General features: G+C 43.3%; 1 pseudogene; it reads right to left on the bottom strand.

The window, feature by feature from the left end:
• Positions 1–3,007: 3,007 nt before the first annotated feature.
• Positions 3,008–3,619, bottom strand: LOC103589915 (annotated as a pseudogene).
• Between the last annotated feature and the right edge of the window lie 3,739 nt (positions 3,620–7,358).

Raw genomic sequence — 7,358 nt, 5'->3', positions numbered from 1 at the left:
CAACACTGAGGGTTGCAATCCGTTGCCGGACACGGAAAAAAGACAAAAGACAAAAAAAAATTTAGATAATATTGAAAGAACATTTTATAAAAAAATAAAACTGCATTTTCAATGAAATGTATTCAGAGTAGGGAAACATTAAAATGTATTCAAGAAAGGGTTAACTTTTAGAATAATCAGCTTACAGCTATGGAAAAGAGACTTGCAGATTGCTTGAGAAGCCGTAAATTTAGACCTCAGAAATTACAGTGTCTGGATCACAGAGGGGGCAACTCCACTAAGCAGATGGTGTTTGGTGGTCTGACACAGTTCCAAGTGCTTTCCTGTAAGTTGCAGCTTCATCAACCACATTGTGTCTTGAGGAAGGTGTTCATGATGACACTGTAAGAAAAACCATTAGAAGGAGTAGGAGCATTAGGCTTGAAAAAGACTAAACTGGGAGCTTCCGGTCAAGATGGTGGAATAGATGGTCCCCAGCATCACTCTCTCCCACAAATCAACCAATTTACAACTGTTAAAAAGCAATGATAGCCAAGCTGAGTCCCCTAGAGATCAGGGGAAGACGAGGAGAGACCTTCAGAGTGCATGAAGGTGAAGCCACAGTAAGAAAAAGAAAGGACCACTCTGACTGTTTCCAGCCCCAGCTGCTTCCAGGCTGGAGCTGCTGAGTGCACATAGCAGGAGCCAGCTGAAGCTGCACCTGTGCCCTTTGGATGGAGTTGCTTAGAGGCTGCAGGGGAGAAGAGGGCCTGGGTGGCCCCCAGGCCAGTGAAACCACTAATAGAGATCCTATGGACCCACATAGGAGCAAGGAGCCACAACAACTGAAAAAAAGAGCCACTCAGAGGCCAGTGAGTCATCACAGGGACTGGCGCACACAGCCTGTCCCATGGGCAGTGTTTGCAGCACGGGCGGTGGGGGAGATGGGCCCACCAGGGGAACACTGGGGCACAGCAAGGACAGTTGATCTGCCTCCCATCAACACAGGACCAGTCATTGGAGATGGGTCAGGAATACAGAACTGCAGGGGGTGCAGTTTGCTGAAAAGACTCAGGCCCAGACCCGAGTTTCTACACAACCCAGGTGTACCAGATGTCACAAGACCTGGAAGTACTTACAACGTCAACCATTAAAACCTGAGCTGCACAAAAAGCCTTCCCCAGGGAATCAGCAGCAAAACAACAATTTAGCCCAACCACAGGGCTCAAGTGCTGATCCCTACAGGGACTTCCCTCATTTTAGAAGTAAGCAAAGGACAACAAATTAGTTCCAGTGCAGAGTTTAAGTAGTAGGAATAGCAAGTAATCCAACACAGAAGTGGAAGAAAAAACAAAATACTCACAGACCAGAGACAAAGTTTGATATTAACTACTAGAGGTCTCACATCACCTAAGAACACCTACAAAATCTAGAAGGACTGGGAGTCCCCTGGGCTACCAAGCCAAGGTGGGGGGAGACCTGGGAACCCCAGCCATGCCCCCTGACACCCACAGCCAGCCCAGCAACAACTACTGAGCTACTGCAGGAATCATCCTGGGCTCTCCCAAACTGGGATGGTGGGGGGCAAGGGCTTCAGCCACACCCGCCTGACATCTGCACCCAGTCCAGTAATGACCAGCCAATGCTGGAAGCCCTCTGGTCTCCCCTGCAGGAATGAGGGGGGTGCCACAGGCCTAAACCCTGCCCTTCATCCCTCCTCCTTCTCGCACCCTATTTCTTTCCCCCTCCCCTCTCTCTCCACCCCCCAACTGCTCTGCAACAACATCATAGAATGTAAAAAATATAAATAAATAAATTTAAGAAAAAGACTAAACTGGACCATGATAGCTCTTTTCCAGCTTGCAAGCATTCTCTGGTCCAGGAAGCATGACATATTTTCTTCTTTGTGATAGTACGAAGACCAGAATTCAGCAAACCAAACTATTAGCTGAGATGACTCTGAGCTATCTTCCAAAGGGAGAAGATGACTGAAAAGAACATTGGCTTTGATGTCAGAGGGGCCTGAGTACCAATCCCAACTCTTCGGAGCCATGAGTCCTCTGACATTGGCTTTCTTGGTGTCTCCAGCCTCCTCTCAGGGCTGCATTTCAACAGGATTCTGCACATCCTTAGCAAGTGTATGTGTATAGACTGGAGTAGGGTGCAAAAGTGGGTGCAGGTTACCTACAGCATGAAATACTTTTTTTTCCTCTTCCTTTCCATGAGTGTTTAGTGACCATCTATTTGTCCTTCCAGACTCAAACTGAGGCTGATCATAGTGATTAATTAGGCATTACCAATACATTCTGACTATAGAGCCACAAGTAAATTTCCTCACCTACTAGAATTATGAGGTTACTTCAAAAAGTTTGTGGAAAAATGGAATTGAAAGATAAAACAAATCTTTCCATGAACCTTTTGAAGAGCCCTTGTTTATACTCACCTACTGTTCACATTGTGAGTTTTTGAGGAGAACAGGTGTATGAATCTTATTCACCTTTCTCCTTGCAGCACCTAGCTTCCAATACATGTGCGATGAACAGACAATTTTTTTTTCAATATTAAATGTCCATGGCATGACTGCCCTTGGATCAAAATCCCTAAGTGCTGGGAATTGTAGTCACAGCAGTTACTTTTGCTATTGAGGCTGACATGCTTTTCCATTTTCTTGTTCATTTAAATATATTTAAAATACATACATATATTATATATATTTATATATATATATATCTCCAACATCATTATCTCTCTGATGTCCAAGGAATCTATCGATAAGATTCTCATTCTTTTGCAACTGAAATGTGTTGTACCTGATGCAGTGTTGAGAGTGGTAGGCAGAGCTTAAGGTGAGGATTCAGACAGCAAAGGAGATTTCACCCCCTTTCTAATTCTGGTCCCCACTTCCCCCTCCCCCCCAGGGATCATTATTTTTGTGGGGTGGGGCATTCTTTCAATTTGAGTTCTTGCAGAGGATGGTAATTTTTTGTTTTGTTTTGTTTTGTCTTGTTTATGGTAGCACTAGAATTTATTAGGATATGCCATAATACAGGCACTGGGGCTTGCCTCTTGATGTATAAAGCTGGAACATTCTGCCAATCTTCCTGAGCAATGACTCCAGGAAATTGACAGCCAGGTGAATGTTGTAGGCAAGCTCATCATCTGTCATCTTCACATGGCCAATGGCAATGGCCAGACATAACACCTTCTTCACCTGGAACTTGATTGTGGATTTCACCTCATCTACTTTGGCCACGGTGTTTTCATCGATATCAGCAGGGAAGGGAACTTGCCAGCTTTATTTAGGCCTGGGCCTAAGATTCAGGGAATCTGCTTGATTAGAAACTCTGAAGCCAAGAAGGCATCATACTTCTTGGCCAGCTTCTTGACCAGCTTCTTAATCTTGTTGAGTTTTTTCAGCACCTCAATGTCTATGTGGGGGATATCTATAACCTTGGCCTCATCACAGTGCTGCTGTTCCCCCAGGACACACAGAACTTGAGGTGTGGAGTAGACTTAAGCCTGAGGTTCAAGCTGATTTGCAGTTCCATCGTTTCCAAAATCTACCAGCGCTCGCACTGGTTCCTGTGTAAGACTTCCCCAATGCCTTGTACAGGGTGTCGCGAGAGACTTTGCTGCTCATGCCGTGAACTGGAAAAGACAAGGATGGTAATTTACGTAGTGGGATTATAGTTCCTATTCATCAAGATATCAAAACAGATTAATTTTTCAATTCCTAAGAAAATATTACTCAGTGCACCATGCAAACCACAATTTCCTTCTCTTTTATCTTTCATAGTTTTATTTGCAGGGATTTCTTTTTTAATTTTATATGTTTATTTTAGTAAGAATTACCTTTCAGTGTAAAAGTATGTATAATGTGATGGTTAATTTTAGTTGTCAACTTGACAATAATAAGAAATACCTAGGACCTAGTAATGTATTATTTTGGGGTGTATCTGTGAGTGTGTTTCCATAGGAGATTAGCATGTGATCTAGTAGACTAGGTGGGGAAGATCCACCCTCAATATGCGTGGACATCATCCAATCTGCTGGGGGCCTGGAGAGAGCAAAAATAGAGAATAAGGCGACTGTATCACTCTTTCCACTGGAGCTGGGATACCCTCTTCTCTCTCATCCTGGACATCAGAAGTCCAGGCTCTCCAGCCTTTGGGTCTTAGGACTTACATCAGCAGCACCCCCTGGCTCTTAGGCCTTTGACATTAGACTGAGAATTACACCTTTGGCTTCCCTGGTTCTGAGGCTTTCAGACTTGGACTGAGCCACACCACTGGCATCCCAGGGTCTCCAGTTTGCAGTCAGCCTATGGTGGGGACTTCTGAGACTCCATAATCACGTGAGCTAATTCCCCTAATAAATCTCCTCTCATATGTCTACGAGGGTATTTCAAAAAGTTCGTGGAAAAATAGAATTGAAAGACAATACAAATCTTTCCATGAATTTTTTGAAGTACCCCCATATAATATGCCATTTCTTGGGTAACAAGAGGAGGTAAAGATATATATATATATACACACATATATATATGTAGTTGCTCATATCTCTACAATCTCTACAGAATATAAGGATACATAGCAATGAGGGAACACTGGTTACCCCCAGGAGAAGAACTCTGTCTAACAGGCAAGGTGGGAGGGGAACTTTTCATTTGTATCTTTTTGTATCTCTTGGGGTTGAGCCATACATGAAAGGTCTTCGAAAGTTAGTGGGGCTGGCTGTTTAGCTCTCTTGGTTAGAGTGTGGTGCTGATAATAACAAGGTCAAGGGTTTGGATCCCCTTATCGGCCAGCCACCAAAACAAAACAAAAAAGTTCATGGAAAGATTCATATTACCTTTTAATTCTATTTTTCCACAAACATTTTTTTTAAGTATCCTCGTAAATTACCTCACTTCTTTACATATGAAACATAGCTGATGATAATTTTGTCTAGCACTTTGAAGGGGTTGTTCAAGTGCTTTTCGATGGGGATGTCACTGCCAAGTTAACATGTTTGAGGGAAAATACAGCTTAAGTACTTGGTCAGTAAATGACATCTGTGGACTTTGAAGGAGGAAGTTCAACTCAGTTGTCTAACATCACTTAGGCTATACGATCATTTTCTATTTTTAAAATTCTTTTATTTTCTTCCCAATTCAATTAACACGTTTTTATTTAGTGACCACTCTCTGCCCAGTAATGTCCTAGGAATTCTAGAAGATATAAAAGAAGCCTTCATGAAACAATTTTTAAAGACCTTGCCAAGTGTGGAGATCACTGTGGAATGGGGTGGTTAGAAAGTTGTCTTGGAAGCAGAGACTTGAGTTGAGACTTGGAGAGAAGTGGAAGGCTTAGACAAATGGGAGGGGGGCAGGAGGTGCAGCTAGCCAGGAGAAACAGCTTCATGGGGGCAGAGAGGGCATGCTGGAGAGAAGAGAGAAATAAGGGTGGTCAGAGAGCCCAGTTTGGAAAGTTCCTAAAGGTCAGGCAAAAAAGCTTAACCTTGGGAATCCACCAGGAGTGATAAGCCCGAGAGAGAGGTAAGCCTGGTATTAGCATGGAAAGAAAAAAGAACAGAGAAACTAGATTTAAGGATACCAACACCCTGTTGCAATAATTCGGATGTAAAATCATGAGCGTTTGGATTAGAATGTACCAGGGGAACAAGAGGAAAGAAAGAATTCATGAGACATTTCAAAGGAGGGAATATCAGGTCTTGATGACAGGCTGGAGATGAGAAAGGGAGAAGAGTCACACGTAATTCCAATTTTTCTAGCTCGAGAGACCAGAAAAGTGACTCTTTTTCAGGTCTCTTTTCTTTCTTCACACACAAATTGAGCTCCTCATAGAGTTCAGTTGAAATATCAATTACAAACAGAACTGATCTATTTTTTCCATTAGAAACACAGGTAATCTTATTTGTCTGGAGCTACATGACCCAAGCTGAATCTTCCTGGGCTTTGTTCTCAGAGAGCACTCAGGGCTCTGTGATAGTGCTCCCCACTTAGGCCTTGTACTGTGTGTGGTGTGTAGGTGTGTTTATCACTCACTTCACTAGAAGTCCTTTGTGTGCAAGGACCATGTCTCATGCATACTAAGTCCTCAATAAGTGTTTGCTAATTGAAGAAAATGAGATTTAAATGAAATGTAACATAAAAAAGCTTTCCAGAAACAACAGCATTAAAACAAAATCATTGAAGGGGCTGGCTGGTTAGCACAGTTGCTTAGATTGTGGTATTGTAGTACCAAGGTCAAGGGTTCGGATCCCCATACTGGTCAGTGCCGAAAATAAATAAATAAAATCATTGAAATTAAAATTTACATAAATTAAAAGCTTCTCTGCTCCAATCACTCACACCACATACCAAGTAAAAATCAAATACTGTTGTAATGGTGTTAGGACCAGTTTTACTCCCCAGCTGTTGTATGTGTTGTAAAACAGCAATATCAATAATGCAGTGCAATTGTCCAGTGTAGTAACAAATATAACACTTCACATACTTTTTTCCTATTAAGTGCACACCAGCAAGCTTCTATTCATATTCATATATATATTTTATATATATTTTTAGCAGCCGGCTGGTATCGTGATCAGAACCCTTGACCTTGGTGTTATAGCACTTCCTCTAACCAACTAAGCTAACCCGCCAGCCCTACTCACATATATTTTACACAAGAGACTGAATAGTGATTATTATTATTCCTGTTTTATAGGAGAGGAAACAGATACAGAGAGGGTAAGAAATTTGCACAAGGTCACCCAGCAAGTAATTACTGGAGGTGGAATTTGGACCCAGACAACTTGACCCTGGAGTCTCAATCCTTAATAGCTCTATTCTGTATTGCAATATACATACAGCTTTCTTTTGGGGACCAACAGGTTATTTCTGCTAGATCAACCTCTGGGGGGAGGAGGGTGTTTCTCACCCAGTACTGATCAATCACTATCTAGTTTTATGGAGTACCTCCTTAGAGGCAAGCACCAAAAGAATTTAATACTTGAATTGTCTTCAGAAATGCACAAAGCGTAAACGAATAATTCCAGGAAAAATAGCCTTTTTCCAGACCACCTAATAACATAGGAATAAATCTCTTGACCTGGAACCCGAGATCATATCGCCCTCCCCTCGTTTTATTAAAAGCCTGCTTTATTTGGAAACTCTCAAAATAAGTGGTCACACGATTATAAAAAGCCGCGGCGCGCCCCCTCCCCGGCGGCGGCCGGGCGCAGCTGTCCGCGCCTCCCCCGCGCCCCGCCGCCCGCATTCCGACCCTCTGAGGTCACGGGCTGCCGCCGCCTCCCCGGATCCCTCCGTCTGTCCGCCCGCCCGGCCCAGGGGGAGGGACGCCCGGCCCCGGCCGCTCCGCTGCTCCCGCCGCGCC

Source organism: Galeopterus variegatus, unplaced genomic scaffold (genome assembly GCF_000696425.1).
Source record: "Galeopterus variegatus unplaced genomic scaffold, G_variegatus-3.0.2 Scaffold742, whole genome shotgun sequence".
NCBI classification, from domain to species: Eukaryota; Metazoa; Chordata; class Mammalia; order Dermoptera; family Cynocephalidae; genus Galeopterus; species Galeopterus variegatus.
Note: the sequence above shows the minus strand (reverse complement) of the source record. Positions and strands in the feature narration are given on the sequence as shown.